A 25010-nucleotide genomic window follows, 5' to 3' on the forward strand; every position below is an offset into this window, starting at 1 on the left:
CTATGGCGCAGAGGTACAGGGAGTGTATGAAGAGGGCTCACGGACTGAGTCCTCTTCATACAGAGGTGGGGGTTGTTGCATATTGCAGCAAACCCCCACCGCTAATAACCGCGAACGTCATCGGGGGGTGGCGATCGGTTGCCATGGTAGCCTCGGGTCTTCGTTTGACCCGAGGCTTAATGGCTTCTGCAGATTCGTTACAATGAGCCAGTGGCAAAAATGCCATATATTGCAATACAGAAGTATTGCAGTATATGGTAGAAACGATCTGACCATTTAGGGTTAATATACCCTAGATGGTCTAAGAATTAGTGGAAAAAAAAAAGAAAAAAAAAGTGTAAAAAAATAAAAAAATTTATAAAATATTAAAAATTCAAATCACCCCCCTTTTGCTAGAACCGATATAAAACATAATAAACAGTTAAAATCACAGACACATTAGGTATTGCCGCGTCCCAAAATGCCCGATCTATCAAAATATAAAAACGGTTACGGCCGGCGGTGACCCCCTGAGACGGGAAATGGCGCCCTAATGTCCGAAATGCGACTTCTACACCTTTTTACATCACATAAAAAATGGAATAAAAAATGATCAAAATGTCGCACAGACCTCAAAATAGTAGCAATGCAAACGTCGGCTCATTTCACAAAAAATGACACCTCACACAGCTCCGTGCGCCAAAGTATGAAAAAGTTATTAGCTTCAGAAAATGGCAAAAATTTTTTTTCTTTTTTGTACACATTCGTTTAACTTTTGAAAATGTATTAAAATGCGAAGAGTGAAAGTCGTAAAAACTGAGCCCACAAGAACGTGACGCACGTGCGGTTTTATTTAAATTTTTCCACATTTGGAATTTTTTTCAGCTTCGCAGTACACGGCATGTTAAAATAAATAACATTACGGGAAAGTAAAATTTGTTACGCACAAAATAAGCCCTCACACAGGTCTGTACACGTAAAAATGAAAAAGTTATGGATTTTTGAAGGTGGAGAGCGAGAAATGAGCGAAAAAACCCTGCATCCTTAAGGGGTTAAAGACCCATTTTTATATGAATTAGCTGATTCCTGGAATTCCCAATTCCCAACTCCATCTAATAACAGATGTCAGGAGAGATAAAACTGGATGAGTCAACTGTGCCTGTGCATAGGGGGTTGGGTGAGATCTTAATGTGGCATAGCCCTTCCTTTTATCCCACAGCCAAGAGTTGGATGTCCATGCAAAATATCAACAAGTCAGTTTTTTACAAGGTCTGTCAATCCTGGTGCAACAAACACAGCTGAGAAGGTGGCTAGTATGCTCTGTAATAGTGAGATCCCCGATGTTGATGCAAACACGAGTACTGCTCTCGGCTGTCTCTGTCAGTTCCATAGAGATGAACGGGGCAGCCCTCGCATGCCCGACCAGCTTCTTTGGTACATCCGACCCTCTTTCTTCGTGAACTGTGGGGGTACCATCACTGAGAACCCCACCGATCAATAAGTGGATAGGGACTAACTTGCTACGATAGGACAACCCCTCAATAAAAGAAAAACAATTTGTCCAATTGGGACAACTATACCCATTTGTCACAAAAATTTTACTTTTATTAATACATTATACACAATACATTTTATTAATACATATATAAAAGAGATGGATATTTCTTCATCCAAAAGCAATGGCAGTCTGCAGCTTCTTTATTCCAAGAAGGGTTAGTCAGAAACAGGGAGGGATTTACATTTGTGGCTTTCCTATAATGGGTAAGTAGTGCAATGACTGGAATGAATAGACTGGAATGAAACCATCACCTTTAATAGGATATGATCCGTCAAAATAGGCACACCTGAATTTTAGTTGCATATAATATCTACCAACACCGTGGAGGGGGAGCTATGACTTATAAGGGGGAGGACGTGCTATAGTATGTCACCCTTAAAAAACAAGTATGACAAGCCCCAACCTACAATTATAGTCCTTATCATTGGAGCTTGTTGCCTCATGTGTATCTCTCATCAAAATGAGAACTATTCGTTGGAACAGGCATGTTATGAGCCAATTACTACAGTGTCATCGTAAGTCACTATTGAGATACATAAACACTAAGTTCCCAGCATCAGTAGTATGAGATCTTGGAATAAAGGTCATGTATAAAACTAATTTACTGAAACATACCAAGGCAGAAGTTAAAACTGGACACAACGCTCCATCGAATGTAGGGAGTGGAGACAAAGTTCTCTGACATGCGCACTGAAGGTAGCAACAATCCACACTAAATAATTGACATGCGCAAGCCACCTCCCTGAAGATGACATCGTCGACCACTCTATCTGCAGATTGTTCTGTAGAATCAAGCCTCCTGTTGGACGATTGGACATCGAGAACGGGCTCTTTTTCACCATGTCATAGTGGGAATCTATAAAGGACAACGCTCCATTTGGTGTGCCGCATTATATCCCATTACTGCCATTGCTGTTAATTTTAAATATCACTTTCTTTTGGATGAAGAAATATCCATCTCTTTTATATATGTATTAATAAAAGTTAAATTTTAGTGACAAATAGGTATAGTTGTCCCAATTGGACAAATTTTTTTCTTTTTCAAATGATTTTGTAAACCCAGTCACAAACTGGTCGTTATACACAAACTCTATTACCTTAGTCTGTGAACCCCTCAATAAGAAGCAGCAGCTTGAGTTGTCAAAAAAGTATGAGAAAATATGGGTTGCTTCCAAACCTATGGCATTGAGTAGTTGACCAGGATAGATGGTGTTCTCAATGCTTTAACTATTTGTGAGTATCCTACACTAAGAGCTCTAGTTGATGGTGAAATACGGAGCCTGTTCAAAGCATTGTTACCCTTTTGCTTGTCACTGGATGCTCAATAGTTTGACAAAACTTTTTCCAAAAGATCTTTTGTGTTGCTCTCTGGGTGCATGTCAGTTCTTGGACAACAAGTAAAAAAATAAAAAAAAATGTTTTTCAATAAAAAATAAGTTTATAAACCACTAAAAATGCCCATAAGCCCCAAAACATATACAGAGCCATATAACGCTAAAAAAGGTCTAAATCATAACACAAACCCCACATATATAGTATCACTGCATCCGTAACAACCCGGAGAATAAAATTAAACAACTATCCGATGAACGTGCAAAGTTTTTGAAAAAAACTCAAAAACCCACCAAAAATGATGATCTTTACCTATGGAATCTCACTAAAAATGCAATGAAAAATGATCAACAAATTATATGTACACCAGAATGATACTGTTGCAAAGTACAACATGTCCTAAACAAAACAAGCCATCAATCAGCTCTGTAGCCCAAAAAGTAACAATGTTATGCCACTTGGCAAATTTAGTAAAACACGAGAAATAATATTCATGTCTGGTATCCCCGTAATCGTATCGACCCATAGAATAAAGATAACATGATTATTGGGCTATACGGTGAACATGAAAAAATAAAAAAAGTAAAAAATCCAGTACAGAATTGATGCTTTTCTACTCGTGACCTCAAAAAAGTGCCTAAATTTTCAACAATAGGGGATATCAACCATAAATTGGTAAAACTGGAAAAAGCATCTCATCCCGCAAAAAAAAATCGTCACATGGCCACAATACCGCAAAAGCTAAAAATGTATAGCCTTCAAAATGGGCCAATGAGGAAACTAAAATCCAGGCAGCTGCAGGGCGCTCCTTCCTTTCTGCACCTCGCCGTGCGTCCATAAAACAAGTCACGGCCACATGTGGCGGGGTCTCTGCACTCGGGAGAAATTTCATAACAAATTTTATGGTGGGTTTTCTCTTTTTATCTTTTGGAAATGTGTAAATTTTAGTGCTAAATGAACATATTATTTTCAAAATTTGACCATTCTAAATTTTGCCTCCATTTTGATTCAATTACTATGAAGATCTCACGGGGTTAACAATCTTTCTAAAAGCTGTTTCTAATAGTTTGAGGGGGGCAGATTTGAAAATGGGTTAATTATATAGGGGTTTTTTAATGCTAAATATGTAAAATTTCATTTAAAACAATATTTATCCCCAAAATAGTCAATTCTGAAAATACGGAAAATCATTAATCTATTTGTAAGCCGCGTGACGTCAAAATAAATTATCCAGACGTTTCAAAAATTATGAAAACATAAACTAGACATATGGGAAATGTTATTCAGCAAGTTATTTAGGTGGTAAATCTATCTATAAAAATTCATAATTTTTTCTTTTATGCAAAGAAATGCAAAACATATCAGCCAAAATTTACCTCTAAAATGAAGTACAACTTGTGGGGAAAAAACAATCTCGTTTAGATTAGTAACAGTGTTCAAAAGTTATAACCAAAAGAGACGCATGTCAGAATCCAAAAAATGGGACTGAGCCTTAAGCTACAAAATGCGTCCTTAAGGGGTTAAATAAGCTGTGACATCATGTAGGTTCCGTCATCACCAGAAATCATGGGGATATGCAGAGATAGGTGTAAATTGACTACTAGAAGAAAAACTGGATCAATGCTGTTATGTAAGGCTTCAATAAATGTTAACGTTGTAATATAGTACCTACGTTTTTAAAACCAGTGTTCATTTTAGGCTAATTTCATTCTTTCACGCTATCTCCATAAAATACAGTATTTCCTTTATATGTCTGATATTACACAGGAAATGCAGTGGGAAAAAGCTAATCACATAGTTTCCAATGTGGCTAATTATAATATTACCCAGACAGAAAAGATGCCAAAGCCAAACACCAGTAATGAATCATAGTGTACTTACAGTTGCTACTACTCATGATGTTCTGATTAGAGATGAGCGAACATGCTCGTCCGAGCTTGATGCTCGGTCGAGCATTAGGGTACTCGAAACTGCTCGTTACTCGGACGAATACTTCGCCCGCTCGAGAAAATGGCAGCTCCCGCCGTTTTGCTTTTTGGCGGCCAGAAACAGAGCCAATCACAAGCCAGGAGACTCTGCACTCCACCCAGCATGACGTGGTACCCTTACACGTCGATAGCAGTGGTTGGCTGGCCAGATCAGGTGACCCTGGGATAGACTAGCCGCTGGCCGCGCTGCTCGGATCATTCTGTCTCTGGATGCCGCTAGGGAGAGAGCTGCTGCTGCTCAGGGAAAGCGTTAGGGTGTTCTATTAGCTTACTGTTAGGCAGGAGTGATTCTCAAAGAACCCAACAGCCCTTCTTAGGGCTACAATAACGTTCTACTTTTTTTATTTTAATTTGCATCTTTTACCATTTTGTGAGGAATTAGCAGGGGGACTTGCTACCGTTGTGTTTAGCTCTTAGTGGCACACATATCCATAGCAAAGACCGAAGTGGGAAAATTCAGTAGGGGTTGGATTTCTATTAGGCAATAACTCAGTGTCATCTCATCTGGCATAGTACTGTGCTTCCTTTGATACTTGGCTAGAAAATAGCCATAGGAGAATACAAACAGCTTCTTGAAGCCTACAGTAGCGTTCTATATATTTGATTTCTGGTTGATCTGCTGGTGGCTGTAGTTTCTGCAGTGCATGTACTTGCCAATTCTGAGCAATTTGTAGTGAGACTTGCGACCGCTGTGTTCTGCGCTTAGTGGCGCACATATCCATAGCAAAGGCTGAAGTGGCAAAATTCAGTAGGGGTTGGATTTCTATTAGGCAATAACTCAGTGTCATCTCATCTGGCATAGTACTGTGCTTCCTTTGATACTTGGCTAGAAAATAGCCATAGGAGAATACAAACAGCTTCTTGAAGCCTACAGTAGCGTTCTATATATTTGATTTCTGGTTGATCTGCTGGTGGCTGTAGTTTCTGCAGTGCATGTACTTGCCAATTCTGAGCAATTTGTAGTGAGACTTGCGACCGCTGTGTTCTGCGCTTAGTGGCGCACATATCCATAGCAAAGGCTGAAGTGGCAAAATTCAGTAGGGGTTGGATTTCTATTAGGCAATAACTCAGTGTCATCTCATCTGGCATAGTACTGTGCTTCCTTTGATACTTGGCTAGAAAATAGCCATAGGAGAATACAAACAGCTTCTTGAAGCCTACAGTAGCGTTCTATATATTTGATTTCTGGTTGATCTGCTGGTGGCTGTAGTTTCTGCAGTGCATGTACTTGCCAATTCTGAGCAATTTGTAGTGAGACTTGCGACCGCTGTGTTCTGCGCTTAGTGGCGCACATATCCATAGCAAAGGCTGAAGTGGCAAAATTCAGTAGGGGTTGGATTTCTATTAGGCAATAACTCAGTGTCATCTCATCCGGCATAGTACTGTGCTTCCTTTGATACGTGGCTAGAAAATAGCCATAGGAGAATACAAACAGCTTCTTGATCTTGAAGCCTACAGTAGCGTTCTATATATTTGATTTCTGGTTGATCTGCTGGTGGCTGTAGTTTCTGCAGTGCATGTACTTGCCAATTCTGAGCAATTTGTAGTGGGACTTGCGACCGCTGTGTTCTGCGCTTAGTGGCGCACATATCCATAGCAAAGGCCGAAGTGGCAAAATTCAGTAGGGGTTGGATTTCTATTAGGCAATAACTCAGTGTCATCTCATCCGGCATAGTACTGTGCTTCCTTTGATACTTGGCTAGAAAATAGCCATAGGAGAATACAAACAGCTTCTTGAAGCCTACAGTAGCGTTCTATATATTTGATTTCTGGTTGATCTGCTGGTGGCTGTAGTTTCTGCAGTGCATGTACTTGCCAATTCTGAGCAATTTGTAGTGAGACTTGCGACCGCTGTGTTCTGCGCTTAGTGGCGCACATATCCATAGCAAAGGCTGAAGTGGCAAAATTCAGTAGGGGTTGGATTTCTATTAGGCAATAACTCAGTGTCATCTCATCCGGCATAGTACTGTGCTTCCTTTGATACTTGGCTAGAAAATAGCCATAGGAGAATACAAACAGCTTCTTGATCTTGAAGCCTACAGTAGCGTTCTATATATTTGATTTCTGGTTGATCTGCTGGTGGCTGTAGTTTCTGCAGTGCATGTACTTGCCAATTCTGAGCAATTTGTAGTGGGACTTGCGACCGCTGTGTTCTGCGCTTAGTGGCGCACATATCCATAGCAAAGGCCGAAGTGGCAAAATTCAGTAGGGGTTGGATTTCTATTAGGCAATAACTCAGTGTCATCTCATCCGGCATAGTACTGTGCTTCCTTTGATACTTGGCTAGAAAATAGCCATAGGAGAATACAAACAGCTTCTTGAAGCCTACAGTAGCGTTCTATATATTTGATTTCTGGTTGATCTGCTGGTGGCTGTAGTTTCTGCAGTGCATGTACTTGCCAATTCTGAGCAATTTGTAGTGAGACTTGCGACCGCTGTGTTCTGCGCTTAGTGGCGCACATATCCATAGCAAAGGCTGAAGTGGCAAAATTCAGTAGGGGTTGGATTTCTATTAGGCAATAACTCAGTGTCATCTCATCCGGCATAGTACTGTGCTTCCTTTGATACTTGGCTAGAAAATAGCCATAGGAGAATACAAACAGCTTCTTGAAGCCTACAGTAGCGTTCTATATATTTGATTTCTGGTTGATCTGCTGGTGGCTGTAGTTTCTGCAGTGCATGTACTTGCCAATTCTGAGCAATTTGTAGTGAGACTTGCGACCGCTGTGTTCTGCGCTTAGTGGCGCACATATCCATAGCAAAGGCTGAAGTGGCAAAATTCAGTAGGGGTTGGATTTCTATTAGGCAATAACTCAGTGTCATCTCATCTGGCATAGTACTGTGCTTCCTTTGATACTTGGCTAGAAAATAGCCATAGGAGAATACAAACAGCTTCTTGAAGCCTACAGTAGCGTTCTATATATTTGATTTCTGGTTGATCTGCTGGTGGCTGTAGTTTCTGCAGTGCATGTACTTGCCAATTCTGAGCAATTTGTAGTGAGACTTGCGACCGCTGTGTTCTGCGCTTAGTGGCGCACATATCCATAGCAAAGGCTGAAGTGGCAAAATTCAGTAGGGGTTGGATTTCTATTAGGCAATAACTCAGTGTCATCTCATCTGGCATAGTACTGTGCTTCCTTTGATACTTGGCTAGAAAATAGCCATAGCAATAGGATAGCATTGTTTGGTTTTAAAAACTCAAAAAAAAACAAAAAACACAAAAAAAAAAAAAAAAACACAAAAAAAAACAAAAAAAAGTAAAAAAAAAAATAAAGTTATAACTCTCATTTTAAAAATGTTTAACCCGAGGGCTAGGGGTAGAGGACGAGGGCGGGGACGTGGGCGTCCAACTACTGCAGGGGTCAGAGGCCGTGGTCCTGGGCGGGGTGAGACACCACCTGCTGATGAGGGAGCAGGGGAACGCCGCAGAGCTACACTCCCTAGGTTCATGTCTGAAGTTACTGGGACTCGTGGTAGAGCACTGTTGAGGCCAGAACAGTGCGAACAGGCGATGTCGTGGATTGCTGACAATGCTTCGAGCAATTTGTCCACCACCAGTCAGTCTTCCACGCAGTCCACCCATGTCACCGAAATCGCCACTCCTCCAGCTCCTGCACCTCAGCCTCCTCCCCCCCAGTCTGCCCCCTCCCAGGAAAATTTGGCATTTGAACCGGCATACTCTGAGGAACTGTTTTCTGGACCCTTCCCACAGTCACAAACCACTTGTCCGGTTGCTGCTGAGCAATTTTCCGATGCCCAGGTTTTCCACCAGTCACAGTCTGTGGGTGATGATGACCTTCTTGACGTAGTGGAAGTGTGTAAAGAGGTGTCCGACGATGAGGAGACACGGTTGTCAGACAGTGGGGAAGTTGTTGTCAGGGCAGGAAGTCCGAGGGGGGAGCAGACTGAGGGATCGGAGGATGATGAGGTGACAGACCCAAGCTGGGTTGAGAGGCCGGGTGAACACAGTGCTTCTGAGACGGAGGAGAGTCCTCGACCTGAACAGGTTGGAAGAGGCAGTGGTGGGGCCAGACGGAGAGGCAGGGCCAGAGCTGGTGCATCAGCGCCACTGTCAACTAGTGAAGCTCCCGTGGTGAGGGCTCTTGCGGCGAGGGCTAGATCTTCAGAAGTGTGGAGGTTCTTTAAGGAAACACCGGATGACCGACGGACTGTGGTGTGCAACATTTGCCAAACCAGGCTCAGCAGGGGTTCCACCACTACTAGCTTAACTACCACCAGTATGCGCAGGCATATGAATGCTAAGCACCCCACTCAGTGGCAACAAGCCCGTTCACCTCCGGCCGTGCACACCACTGCTCCTTCCCCTGTGTCAGCTGCTAGTCAGCCCCCTGCCCAGGACCCTGGCACAAAAACCCCATCGTCGCCTCCACGATCCTCCACAGCATCCACCAGCGTTCAGCTCTCCATACCCCAGACGCTGGAGCGGAAACGCAAATATAGTGCAACCCACCCGCACGCCCAAGCCCTTAATGTGCACATCTCCAGATTGCTTAGCCTGGAGATGCTGCCCTATAGGCTAGTAGAGACCGAGGCCTTTCGCAACCTCATGGCGGCGGCCGCCCCTCGGTATTCGGTCCCCAGCCGCCACTACTTTTCCCGATGTGCCGTCCCAGCCCTGCACCAGCACGTGTCAGACAACATCATCCGTGCCCTGACCAACGCCGTTTCTGACAAGGTCCACCTGACCACGGACACGTGGACGAGTGCTGCCGGGCAGGGCCACTATATATCGCTGACGGCACATTGGGTTAACTTGGTGGAGGCTGGGACCGAGTCTGACCCTGGGGCTGCTCATATACTGCCGACGCCGAGGATTGCGGGGCCTACCTCGGTCCAGGTGTTTCAGGCCTACTATGCCTCCTCCTCCTCCCACCCCTCCTCCACCTCCTCCTCCGAACTACCATCCGTGGGCACGGCGCCATCAGTCGGTAGCTCTAGGCACAGCAGCAGTGCCGTCGCTAAGCGACAGCAGGCGGTGCTCAAACTGCTGAGCCTAGGCGACAAAAGGCACACCGCCCAAGAGCTATTACAGGGCATCACGGCGCAGACTGATCTGTGGCTGGCACCGCTGAACCTCAAGCCGGGAATGGTTGTGTGTGACAACGGCCGTAACCTGGTGGCGGCTCTGCAACTCGGCAGACTGACACATGTGCCATGCCTGGCCCATGTGTTAAATCTGATAGTGCAGCGTTTCCTCAAGACATACCCCAATCTGTCTGATTTGCTCACGAAGGTGCGCCGCATCTGTGCGCATTTCAGGAAGTCCAGCCCAGATGCTGCCACTCTCAGGGCAGCGCAGCGCCGCCTCCAACTGCCCGCTCACCGACTGTTGTGCGACGTGCCCACGAGGTGGAATTCAACACTGACCATGTTATCCAGAGTTTACCAGCAGCGCAGAGCGATTGTAGACTGCCAGATGTCAACTTCCACCAGAACTGGTAGTCAGGTCAGTCAGCTTCCTCAAGTCTACAATGAGGAGTGGACGTGGATGTCTGATATCTGTCAGGTGCTGAGTAACTTTGAGGAGTCAACACAGATGGTCAGTGGCGATGCCGCCATCATCAGCCTCACCATCCCGCTGCTTGGCCTGTTGAAAAACTCTCTGGTCAGCATGAAGTCGGAAGCTTTGCGCTCGTCACAAGAGACGGGGGAAGAATATTCCCTTGTTGATAGCCAAAGCACCCTGAGGTCTGTTTCTCAGCGCATATCGGAGGAGGTGGAGGTGGAGGAGGATGAGGAGGAAGAGGAGGAGAATGTTGGCGAGACACAAGAGGGGACCATTGTTGAGTCCTTCACTGTTCAGCGTGTATGGGCAGAAGAAGAGGAGTTGGAGGAGTTGGAGGAGGAGGAAATGGACAGTCAGGCCAGTGAGGGGAGTGAATTCTTACGCGTTGGTACTCTGGCGCATATGGCAGATTTCATGCTAGGCTGCCTATCCCGTGACCCTCGCGTTCAAAGAATTTATTCCAGCACCGATTACTGGGTGTTCACTCTCCTGGACCCACGGTACAAGCAAAATCTTCCCACTCTCATCCCTGGAGAGGAAAGGAGTGTGAGAATGCATGAATACCAGCAGGCCCTGGTGCACAAGCTGAAACAGTATTTCCCTTCTGACAGCGCTAGCGGCAGAGTGCGTAGTTCTGCGGGACAAGTAGCGAGGGAGAGTAGGCGAGCAGGCAGCTTGTCCAGCACTGGCAAGGGTACGCTTTACAAGGCTTTTGCCAGCTTTATGTCACCCCAGCAAGACACTGTCACCTGTCCCCAGTCTCGGCAGAGTAGGGCTGATCTTTACAGAAAGATGGTGAGGGAGTACGTAGCTGACCATACCATCGTCCTAAATGATCACACAGCTCCCTACAACTACTGGGTTTCAAAGCTGGACATGTGGCACGAACTGGCGCTGTACGCCTTGGAGGTTCTTGCCTGCCCTGCCGCTAGCGTCTTGTCCGAGCGGGTTTTCAGTGCAGCTGGTGGCATCATCACCGATAAGCGTACACGCCTGTCGACTGACAGCGCTGACAGGCTGACGCTTATTAAAATGAATAAAGGCTGGATTTCTCAGAATTTCCAATCTCCACCAGGTGAAGGAAGCTCAACCTGAATAATTGATCCACTCCTCCTCCTCCTCCTCATTTTCCTCCTTCTCCTCCTCTTTGTACAGTAAAGCAGAGGAAAATGGCTATTTTTTGACAGGGCCCACTGGCTCTTGCTATAGTACTTCATGCATTTAATTTTTCTGGAGGGCCACCTACCCGGTCCTCTGTTTGAAACAATTTTTGTGAGTGCCACATACAGGCACTCAATCTATTCCATTTTTCTGGAGGGCCACCTACCCGGTCCTCTGTTTTAAAAAATTTTTGGGACTGCCACATACAGGCACTCAATCTATTCCATTTTACTGCAGGGCCACCTACCTGCTCCTCTGGTTTGAACAATTTTTGGGACTGCCACATACAGGCACTCAATCTATTCCATTTTACTGGAGGGCCACCTACCTGCTCCTCTGGTTTGAAACATTTTTGGGACTGCCACATACAGGCACTCAATCTATTCCATTTTACTGCAGGGCCACCTACCTGCTCCTCTGGTTTGAACAATTTTTGGGACTGCCACATACAGGCACTCAATCTATTCCATTTTACTGGAGGGCCACCTACCTGCTCCTCTGGTTTGAAACATTTTTGGGACTGCCACATACAGGCACTCAATCTATTCCATTTTACTGGAGGGCCACCTACCTGCTCCTCTGGTTTGAACAATTTTTGGGACTGCCACATACAGGCACTCAATCTATTCCATTTTACTGGAGGGCCACCTACCTGCTCCTCTGGTTTGAAACATTTTTGGGACTGCCACATACAGGCACTCAATCTATTCCATTTTACTGCAGGGCCACCTACCTGCTCCTCTGGTTTGAACAATTTTTCGGGACTGTCACATACAGGCACTCAATCTATTCCATTTTACTGGAGGGCCACCTACCTGCTCCTCTGGTTTGAAACATTTTTGGGACTGCCACATACAGGCACTCAATCTATTCCATTTTACTGCAGGGCCACCTACCTGCTCCTCTGGTTTGAACAATTTTTGGGACTGCCACATACAGGCACTCAATCTATTCCATTTTACTGGAGGGCCACCTACCTGCTCCTCTGGTTTGAAACATTTTTGGGACTGCCACATACAGGCACTCAATCTATTCCATTTTACTGCAGGGCCACCTACCTGCTCCTCTGGTTTGAACAATTTTTGGGACTGCCACATACAGGCACTCAATCTATTCCATTTTACTGGAGGGCCACCTACCTGCTCCTCTGGTTTGAAACATTTTTGGGACTGCCACATACAGGCACTCAATCTATTCCATTTTACTGCAGGGCCACCTACCTGCTCCTCTGGTTTGAACAATTTTTGGGACTGCCACATACAGGCACTCAATCTATTCCATTTTACTGGAGGGCCACCTACCTGCTCCTCTGGTTTGAAACATTTTTGGGACTGCCACATACAGGCACTCAATCTATCCCATTTTACTGGAGGGCCACCTACCTGCTCCTCTGGTTTGAAAAATGTTTGGGACTGCCACATACAGGCACTATCCAAATTAAATTGTCTCCATAGCAGCCTCCACACGTTGTCTCCATTGCTACCTCCAAAAGTCGTCCATATAGCTGCCTCCATACATCGTCCCTTTATCAAACGAGGTGTGTCAGGCAGAAATTTGGGTTGTTTTCATGGATTCCACATCAAAGTTGTTAACTTTGTCACCACCCTGCTGTGTAATCCCCAAAATATACTGGCAAACTTTTACCATTTAGGGATATTATTTCAGCGCTTCTTGCGCATCTGTTTACATTCCCCTCACCCGGCATATCCTAAACTTATAAGAACGCTACTACACTTGATCTTATACAAAAGGTTCTTAGAAGTGCTGTTTGGGGAGTAGCCTAGAGACAGGGGCTTGGATTGGCGAAAGCTCGCCTGGCAGCGGAACGCCAGCTCCATGCGCATCATGCGCTTCTTGCGCATCTGTTTACATTCCCCTCACCCGCCATATCCCAAACTTATAAGAACGCTACTACACTTAACTTGGTGCAGGCTGGGACCGAGTCTGACCCTGGGGCTGGTCATATACTGCCGACGCAGAGAATTGCGGGGCCTACCTCGGTCCAGGTCTCAAAGGCCTACTATACCTCCTCCCACCCCTCCTCCACCTCCTCCTCCTCCGAATTACCATCCGTGGGCATGGCGCCATCAGTCGGTAGCTCTAGGCACAGCAGCAGTGCCGTCGCTAAGCGACAGCAGGCGGTGCTGAAACTGCTGAGCCTAGGCGATAAAAGGCACACCGCCCAAGAGCTATTACAGGGCATTCCACATCAAAGTTGTTAACTTTGTCGCCACCCTGCTGTGTAATCCCCAAAATATACTTGCAAACTTTTACCATTTAGGGATATTATTTCAGCGCTTCTTGCGCATCTGTTTACATTCCCCTCACCCGGCATATCCTAAACTTATAAGAACGCTACTACACTTGATCTTATACAAAAGGTTCTTAGAAGTGCTGTTTGGGGAGTAGCCTAGAGACAGGGGCTTGGATTGGCGAAAGCTCGCCTGGCAGCGGAGCGCCAGCTCCATGCCAAGATCCAACTAACATAGTTTTAACTGCAGCACCTTTAATCTACTACTAGTTCACTGCCTCCATACATGGTCCCCTTATCAAACGAGCTGTGTCAGGCAGAATTTTGGGTTGTTTTCATGGCTTCCATGTTAACTTTGTCGCCACCCTGCTGTGTAATCCACAAAATATACTGGCAAACTTTTATCATGTACCGATATTATTTGAGCGCTTCTTGCTCACCTCCTTTGGTTCCTCTCTGCCACCCATTGGTTTGAAGCCTGAGTCCATTTAGGGTATGTCGCCATGCCACTCTCTAGCCTGCTGCCGCTGCCTCTGCATGCCGTCCCCTATAGTGTCAGGGTCAATTATTGGATGTTTTAGATGCTATCTAGCTTCATTCTGTCACTCTGTCATGGCCATGCTGTTGCCCATAATTTTGGCATAATGGTGCGATTATGCAGCCTCAGAGGCATCCATGCATGCTGCCCCTGCTGTTTCCTGTCCATTTCCGTGGTGTTTCCATCCTTTTCTGAGGTTCCCAGGTGTTTGGCCAAGCTTCCCTGTGCAGAGCCTTGGTCCCCTTGAAAAATGCTCGAGTCTCCCATTGACTTCAATGGGGTTCGTTATTCGAGACGAGCACTCGAGCATCGGGAAAAGTTCGTCTCGAATAACGAGTACCCGAGCATTTTAGTGTTCGCTCATCTCTAGTTCTGATGTAACATTTTCAGAAACTATATTCTCACTGATGCAGAACTTTGCCAATGAAATAATATGTATAGTATGATAATGTAATTCAATAATTCTGAATCCAGGCAACTAGTTTCATAGCAATATGCACATTTGAAAGGCCGTAGTGTATATTTCCATCACTGCTGCATACACAATACAGAAAGCAGTTTTCACAATAAGGGATTACTGGATTAACCTTCCCTATGTTTCACAATGGTGGAATTATAAAAAATTGACATGAATATGATTGGCATTCAGTAGCAAAGCTTGTTGATTGCTATATGAAATAGAAGCAAGTGAAAACATGTTTGCCTACTTTAATTGTCTTTAATTGATATCTTTGTTGACAAAATAAAAAAGATGATAAAAGTTGCAAGCTTCCGAGACTACTTAAGCATGTTATTACACAGTGGGCCACATTTATCAAAAGTAGTCGAAGCTGTACTAGGTGCAGTTTGCCTGTGGAGTGTGCAGAGTGCGGCAGATTAATAAAAATTGGTACACGGCGCCCCCTGCACAGCTCTGGAAGTGTGCACTAACTTTTTAAAATAGAGCGTGCAATACAATTCTGTCAAGTGGCTGTATTAAATGGGGTGCTCATCACTTTACTTTTTTCATTAACTGCAGTACTACTACCGGTATGTACTGTTGTATATAAATATGTGTTGCACGACTCCAGGACTCCTCCTGAACTACACCAATTCTTTGGAATTCCCTGCTCCACACTAACACTATCACTCCAGGACTAATTACCAAAGCTTCAAACATGCTCTTAAAACTCATCTTTTTTTTCGTGCAGGCCTATCATACTCCCTAACTGCATGTAATAGCAACACTTTCTTCACTAACCAACCCTGTACACTCTAGTATCCTGCACGTACTACAAGTTCCTGCTCTGTGTAACTTGTGCAATCATGCAATCCAGCTTTCCCAAGGTCCTAAACGTTATAATTGTTTTTTCACAAAACCACTCAACTAAGGGATTAACCAAGATATGATCCAGCATCAGTGTAGCTACAGCATTCTCAAGGTATATTTGCTTCATAATGCATCAAATCAAATGTCAGGTTTCCTTTAAAAAATGTAAAATTCCATTTATACTTTAAGAGAATGTATGACATAGACAGGGAGAATTCTTCCTATCTATTGGTGAATTTAAAAACAAGATGGAATAGGAAAATAATCAAAGAAGATAAGGCACAGGATGATCAAAGATAAGCATAGTCACATAACCTCCTAGGTCAAACCTAAAGCACACAATGCTCATGACTTTTGGAAAAGATACACTAATTTGGGTTTAATCCTGCATTATGTCATTAGGTTTTCAGAAAAAAGTCATGCTTCATGTTAACATCTATCCTGCCTTACAAGGTAAGATAGATGTTTTCCTTGTCCCATCCTGGAAAATGTATTTGCATATTTCCCTAAATACAATTAACAACTTAGATGGTATAAGCCAGAACAAATATGTTTCCGTTCACTAAGCTTTTGGATAGAAGAGCATACAAAGACGTAGCCATTTTAGATTCACAGATACACACTTTTGTTAAAGCAATTAAAAAGATTCTCGCTTTTCTTTTCTCAAGTAAATCAGATTTCTTGGTAGAGACAAAACTGACACAATAGCCCAAAGTATTTTAAGAAAGGGTCTACCTATAGTAATACTCCCTTTAGTCCTTTCTTTTGCCTTTCCATCGCTTGGATGAACCTGATGGACATTCCTATTTGTCTTTAAACCATATGAACTTTGCAACATGGTAGGTATTGACCACACAATGAATACAATAGAATTTATTTACATAAAAACAGAACATCTGCTAAAAGCATGCTATACTTTGTTTAAAGATATATAACCAACTTGGTTGGCAATTATTCAGGAATAAGTCTCTGATTTGTTTACATCCTACGCTTTCTGGATCATTTGCTGCACCAAGAGCTAGGAAATATATAAATTACACAGCTGTCATTATATATTTGTTTGTGGTGGACGATAGTGACAATAGAAAATGTTCAGTGAATGTTACCATCAGTCAAAAGGGGATATTATTGGTGATTAGTCCACCATTACTGTAGTACATTCAAGCGTGCTTCATTATTCACAAAGACAACAGGTTTTTCTTTGGTCAAGTCAGGGCCGCATCTGCCATGAGGCGGGTTGAAGTTCCTGCCTCAGGTGGAAGATTGTAGACCCTTCAAGAGGCGGCAGTTCGTCGCCGGTAATACAGACTCGCCAAATGCGTGCAAGTCAGTACTACCTGAAAAATCAATTATGCATTAAGGCACCAACGTAATTGATCCATTTATGCTGAACCTGATCACATTGCACTTGCAGAATCTCAACTCTTCTCCCTAACAACAAGGCAAACACTCTGCGAAGGAGTATTGTATGTATTGTGCAATGTTGAACTGGTGTGAACCTTTCTTCCTGGAGAAAGTTTCAGGGCCCAGGGCTGGGGATCTCCCTCCAATAGGGAAACAACTACCAAAACCATCTGGGTTTGGGAGGCAAGCAAATTAACTTTGAAGTACAGTAAACATGATTCCCGGAAAGAAAATTTATCTAATTCACCTGAGAAACAATCCGGTAGCAACAATTCCGCCTTTTACTATTGGTCCTTAAAAGGTTCTAAAGCAGCTTCACACTATTCAGCAATGGCATGTACCTGGTTAGCCAACTCAGAAACTGGGCATGCTAATCCCTCCACCTGGTTCACAAGATCTATAATATTGTCCATTCTGGGTGGGACCTGGAGGGGATTAGATCAGGGCTGGTTCTTCTGCCAGGTACCTGTCCTCCAGCAAACAGCGCAACCACAACCAGGCTTGGCACAAGCTGTCAAACTGGGTAAGTGGTGGCGAACTCACCCTGTGATGTCCCTGCAGACTACCAAACTGCCTAAGCAGATAAACTGCCCTGACAAACCTGGCATACCTGCTATCGAAAACCTAACTGAGGGACACTGAAAGACGCTGCAAGGTGACAGGGAAAATATGGCATCTGTTGGCTGGTGGAGCAAACAGGTAACACGAGGTCAGAGACCAGAGTCCAGTATTCACACTAGGACACAGGGACAAACAACAAACAAGTAGTACAAACAAGTAGAGGCGGACAGAACTGCGTCAAAACCAAGAATGCACAGTATTGTATCACTAGAGAGAGGTCGAGTAAATGTAGCAGCACCTGCACGTTATAATGGGACAGGGCAGGTATATAAAGGAGTTCCTGGATGCCGCCCCAGAAGCTGACTGGCTCGGGCATCCATCAGTCTAGTAATCCTTGATGGACAGGGCTGGGCTTCAGGGAGCTGGGTGTAACTCAATCAATCACAACACAACAGTAACCTTAGCCACAGTTCACACACACAAAACACAAAGGAAAATTAATGCCACCTAAGCCGCATTCTGCCATCTAAGCCGCACTCTGCGTATGACATCACAGCGTCGCAATGTCACAGCACCACCTGCAGCAAGACGCCCCCATCTTGTTGAACCTCCGATATCCACCCGAGGGAAGATGACACCACAAGGGAAGATGAGGACAGCGTGCATCAGGGGAACGATGGAAGGTGAGTCCAATTTTATTATTCTACCTAGGACTGTATATATATATATATATATATATATATATATATATATATATATATATATAAAGTGGCACTAAAGCTTTGCACAGGCACCCTTTGCTCTATTTCCACTCTCCACATGGATTCCATACCGGGTGATCGTTTTACACTGAGGAGGAATGAGAGCGAATATTGCAGGATATCCAAGGTGATATAGCCTTTCTGAACAGCTTGGGCGAATATCTCAAAAACAAGAGAATTCCCAGAGGGATGAGATCCAACATCCGTCCAAACCTCTTCTCATAGGACCCTTATTTCTGCAGTAAATTCATGCATTTTTTAAATAAATATTCCATGGACTTGATACTTTTAAATATTGAATTCCTACAACATGAAATAAAAAAACTCCAAGGTGATATTACAACCATGGAGACCACCTTGTCTACTGCTTTGAACCCCATTCAGTTGAAGAATTTCCTTGATACAAATACCGACAGGATGACAAAACTTAAGTTGGAGCAAGAACAAACTAAGAGGTCCAAATGGGCAAGAGATGAGGACGATTACAAGACTGGCAAAATCTACAACTGGCAAACACACACAGGAACATTGTCCAAGAAGGAACCCGCTAAGAATAAAAGATACAACTCAGTCAGAAGCACCGTACAAGCGAATACGGATTCTTCAAATACAGCCCCAAACAAGCCTTTTTTAGACCAGGATTCCACCAACAAAAAAGACCCCAGAGGGGTGGACCGCACTGGCATCGGCCTAGGAAAGCGGAAGGTAGGGAAGAGCCGGACTCTCCCACCAAGGACTGTATCCAAAACTCAGAAACAACAGTGGTAAATATCTCATCTCGTAATATTGATGATTGTGAATTATCCCTTTTACAAAAAGGTTTATCTTTCTCTCCCTGTACACATACAGACTGGTTTCAGGTTGATGTAGATTTGTGAAGATTTTTTCACAACATCAAGTTAAAGTATTGGTTTCATAATAACCCCTCATGTGTGAGGCCAGAAGGTAATGCTTTGGATCCAAAACAATTTGGGCTCTCCAATAAGAGCAACTTTGTACCCCAATTGGACGTGCCTGCTCTAGACACTTTCTTTCAAGCTGTCCGAAATGACATTCATGCCCTCAGAGAGGACAGGTCTCTGAGACACGCCAACATGACCACAGCGGAGGTCTCTGCCTTGGGGAAGCTGGTCCATGATGGCGACATTACCATCAAGCCACCCGCTAAAAGCGAGGCTGTCGTCATCATGGACACCGCGACCTACTTGGCAGAGATCCGCCGCCAAATTGATGATGTTACTGTATACAAACGGATACCAGGTGATCCTAAATTTGAGATTGCACGTAGTAAGATCAAACACTGTTTAGACATAGCTTTGTTGGACGGCACTATCACTAAAAGTATGCATAAATACTTGACGATACCACACCCCATTACACCGGTCTTATACGTCCTCCCCAAGATCCATAAATCTTTACAAAATCCCCCCGGACGACCAATAGTGTCCGGAAGTGATTCCATTTTCTCCCATATTGCCATTCTTCTTGATGAGATCTTGAGGAACTTCGTGACACACAGTAAGTCATACATTCGTGACACTGCTGATTTTTTATACAAACTACAAGAAGTGGACATTACAGGATGCGATAATTTGCTATTGGTCTCATTTGATGTAGTCTCACTCTACACTTCAATTGATCACAATAGAGGGTTGAAGGCGGTAGAGAAATGCCTCTCTGACACTAGATACCCCCCTAAGACTATTTCACTTATTCTTGATTTATTACATCTGATCCTATACAACAATTATTTCCTCTTCAGTAACGAGTTCTATACTCAATTATGGGGAGTAACCATGGGGGCGAACATGGCCCCGTCTTACGCAAATATTATGATGATGTCACTGGAGGAGGATGTCTTCCTCCTGTGGACAGGCACGTTAGAAGATCTCACATTATTTCATTCCTTCTTGAATTCTATTGACAATGACATTAAATTTACTGTTGTACATTCAGACACCAATATCCAGTTTTTAGATGTTTCCATCACACGTGAGGGCAACATACTCTCCACAAAACCAACGGATAGGAATACCCTACTCCGTTATGACAGCGCACATCCACGCACAATGATGAACTCTTTACCCTTGAGCCAGTTCCTCAGGGTCAAGAGAATCTCCAATACTGAAGAAAAATACATGACTAATGTTAAAAAAATGACTGACAAATTCATAGGGGTTACCCTAAAAAAATCATCAACAAGAACATAAGTCTAGCTGGGAGCCGGGATAGAAGGGACCTTCTATTACCAAAAAACAAGACACAGGGTCCCAACAGAATCCCATTTATTTCTACATTTACTGATAAAAGTGATCGGGTTGCATCGATAATAAAAAAAAACACTGGGGTATATTATGTAGAGAACCCTCCGGGGTCCCCGAATACAGAAATCCCCCACTATTATCTTACCTCCGTGCCAGAAATATTGGTGATCGCATCGTCAAATGGGACATTGGACCATTAAGAACCCTGATACAAAGGGGGCTATTAGGTAGCGTCCGCACGGGTAGCTTTCCATGCAGGTCTTGCATAAATTGCTCTTTAATGTTGAAAGGCGAAACCTTTTCTCACTCCGGATGTACGTACAAAATACATCACTACCTGACGTGTAATAGTGATTTTGTAATCTACATGTTAAGTTGTCCCTGTGGTTTAAAATACATTGGGGAAACAACCAATGAATTCAAGGTGAGAATAACGCATCATAAATATACCATCAGAAAGGGAAAGTGGGATTTACCTGTCAGCCGGCACTTTTGTGAGGCTGGACACCTTGAATCCCAACTTCGATTCACACTTATTGATCATATTCCCCCCCTGAGAAGAGGGGGTGATAGAAGTTTACTATTGAGAAAACGCGAACTCATGTGGATCCATCGACTCAACACTTTACAACCACATGGTCTTAATATTGAATGTAACCTCACAAGTGTCATTTGAAATAACTGGTTTATATATGGTTTTGTATCAACTGGATATTGCATGTTTTAATCTCTTACTCCTATTGATGTAAACTGTTATTGGGAGATACCCTTATGTCCAGATTAACATGTTTTCTTTTCTCTCATTTGTAATAGATACTTTTTCATGCTATTACCCCCATCCGATCGACGATCCTTTATCCTCGTCTCCATCAGATAATCGGCCCGTTCTCTCCATCCACCACAATTTTTCTAAATCTGCATCGAGGTGGGATTCTCATCCATTTGCACATTATGACTCGGGTACCACTACCGGAATTCCCAAAGGCAACGGACTGGTCATCTTGATTAGCTCCGCACCCAACGGGCGGTATAATACAGGGTGAGTACCAATTATATATGGAACTCCCCACAGGTACCTATCCGAGGTCCGTGCACATCTTACCTGCTATACGCATACCTCTATGCATCCTGATGTTTCTGGAACAGGTCTGCCCAGACAAAAAATGGGCGGCGTAATTTTTCATTTCCAGAGCGCATGCGCGCTCCTAGCCGATGGCCATCCATTGCGCATAGTACATCCGGGTTTCACAGGAGGTCGCTCCTGGTACTTCCGGTCAGCGGTTAGAACGGCGTCCCTTTACAGGTGGATGGAGACGAGCTACCGAACTTCTATGAATGAAGAGGAGGAGACGTGGGCGGGATTGACACACCGATGGGAGGATCGTCATTTTATGTATTTATACTATGTCTATCTACACTTTTTTTCACGAAGAATAACACAATTTTTATATTCACCTATGTATGTATAAATACTTTATAAAATGAGCTGATTTTTATTGTATATCATGCTTGTTTATCGCTTTGTACTTTGACCAATCAGCTACTTGCTTGGTCCTTAAATGTTTGGACATGCACCCAACACTTTATGCTTGAAAAAGGCATGTTTCTACGCCGAAACGTTGCACATGGAATAAAGATTCACCCTATTCCACTTACTACGGAGTGCTGCCTCTTCTCTGCATTAAGGACTGTATATAGTTTTTTTTTTGGGGGGGGGGTTATATAGTTATAATAGAAGTCTCTATATAGTTATTTATTTAAAGTACTGTATATAGTTATTATAGGGGGTCTGTATATTGTTATTATAGCGGGGTCTGTATATAGTTATAGAGGATTATATAGTTATTATAGGGGGAGTATAGTTATTATAGGGGGCTGTATATAGTTATTATAGGGGGACTGTATATAGTTGTTATAGGGGAGCTGTACATAGTTATTGCTGGGGGGCTGTATATAGTTATTGCTGGGGGCTGTACATATTCATTACTGGGAGGCTGTATATAGTTATTATAGGGGGATAGTATATAGTTAGGAGGTTTTGTATATAGTTATTATAGGGGGACTGTATGTAGTTATTATAGGGGGACTGTATATAGTTATTGCTGGGGGGCTGTATATAGTTATTATTGGAGGCTATAGAGTGGTTACTGGGGGAACTGTATTTAGTGATTGCTGTGGGCTTTATACAGCGATTGTTGGGGGACTGTATATAGTATTTACTGGGGGAGCGCTATATAGTGATTGCTGGGGAGCGGTATATAGTAATTACTAGGGGAGCAGTATATAGTGATTGCTGGGGAGCTGTATATAGTGCTTACTGAGGGAGCAGTATATAGTGAATGCTGGGGGAGCTGTATATGGTGGTTGCTGGGGAGCGGTATATAATGGTTGCTGGAGGAGCTGTATATAGTGATTGCTGCAGGAGCTGTATATAGTGATTGCTGGGAGATCTGTATATAGTGATTACTGGGGGAGCTGTATATAGTGATTTCTGTGAGAGCTATATATAGTGATTGCTGGGGGAGCTGTATATAGTGGTTGCCCGGGGGAACTGTATATATTGGTTGCTGGGGGAGCTATAAATAGTGATTGCTTGGGAGCTGTATATAGTAATTGCTGGGGAGCTGTATATATTGATTGCTGGGGGGCTGTATATAGTGAATACTGAGCACTTTATATAGGGATTACTGGGAAGGCTGTATATAGTTATTTCTGGGGAGCAGTATAAAGCAATTGCTGATCCCAGTCTAGACTGCATTCAATGGGCCCATACCAGATTTTGCGCCCAGGAGCCCCCACCAACCTTAATCCGGCCCTATGGGGATGATAGATGTCATACGTAACAATGATCCTCATTTTTGTACATCATCATGTATCTTTTCTTTTGGGGTTAATATCCCATTTCTATGGGTCATCACAATACTCTGATGTGCCTTTTTAAAGGTCCATTACGGATAGCCTCTCTTTTTCAGACATTCCTTAAGATCATTTGCTGCTAGCAGATAATCTCTCCTTTGTGAACACGTGTCACGGGTGGTCCCGCGACCCATATCTTAGGTCGTGGGCTCACCCGTGCCTCTCGCTCCCCGCAGGCGCAGCGCCAGCGCATCATAAATCTCCCCGCTCCCGAGTCCCGGCCTCGCTCCTTGTGCGCACGTCCCCGTGCCTTAGGGCGCGAGCGCGGCAGCTTTAGAAAATTTAAAGGGCCAGCGCGTCATTAATTGGCTATTTATACCTGCCTCTCCCATCTAACCCTACCGGATCTTTGTGCCTCACAGCCTTAGAGAAAGCTCTGTTTCGGTTTGCCTGCGTTCCAGTGTCTCCTGGGTTCCCGACTCCCTTCGTGTTCCTGTGTTACCTGACCTCCTCCGTGTTCCCGTGTACCAGTGTTCCTCTGTGTTGCTGTCCTGTGTGCTGTGTTCCCGTACCCTTCAGCCTGGACCTCCTGTTGCTGGCCCCGAATTGGACGTTGCATCTCTGCCGCCTGCCCTGACCCTGTGCCTGGACTGTGACCTCAAGCTTGACTGCTGTTTCTGTACTTCAACCTTGGCGGCCACTGCAGACAAGTCACGTCTGAGGAACGACCTGGTGGTACCACGCCGCAGCTTGTCTAACCCGCTTTGCGGCGGGCTCTGGTGAAAACCGGGTACCACTTAGACTTCGGTCCCAAGTAGTGGCTTGAGTCATCGTCTACAGTGGTCCAGAGGATCCACATCCAGTAAGTCTGACAACACGTCCTTTGCCCCTGAAGGTACTGTCCTTTTGGGATCTCCTTCTTTATTGTCAAATGGAACCAAATTTCACATTGCAAGATTATATTGGTTGCTGTTGGGTTTCTGAAGATCTCTATTCATCTTGTGTCTGGTATTTCTATTTTTAGATCAATAAAAGTGGTCTTTTTGTTGTGTGATTCTAATGTAAGAAACAAACCCACCACATTACATATTACAGTCCACAAAATCAATATGTTGTCAATGAACCACCATCATTAAGCCTTTTCAGGATGTCCGTTGTGTCTCTTGTATATGATAGTGTCACCACAAATGGACACAGCACTTGATCAATATGTTTGCTTATGTTTTACAATAGACTATTTATCTTGGACACTATTGGCCCCCTTTCATTTTCTTAACCCATTTATGGATCTGAGGGTGTTGCATAAAGAAATTGGTAGTATGGGGTATATTTGATTTATTTCCCTCTTCAAGATACGTTCCAATTCACTTTAAAATTTGTTTGCGTTTTTTTTTATTGTTTTATAGCAATTGTGATTCATTAATATTAATTAATCTGGGTGTTTTCCCTGTCAAGGATCTCTAAATTTCCCCTCCTGTCAGCAGGTTTTATAACTATAGTTCTGTCTCCTGCCAGATCCCA

The sequence above is a fragment of the Engystomops pustulosus genome, chromosome 3 (assembly GCF_040894005.1).
Source record: "Engystomops pustulosus chromosome 3, aEngPut4.maternal, whole genome shotgun sequence".
Lineage (NCBI taxonomy): Eukaryota > Metazoa > Chordata > Amphibia > Anura > Leptodactylidae > Engystomops > Engystomops pustulosus.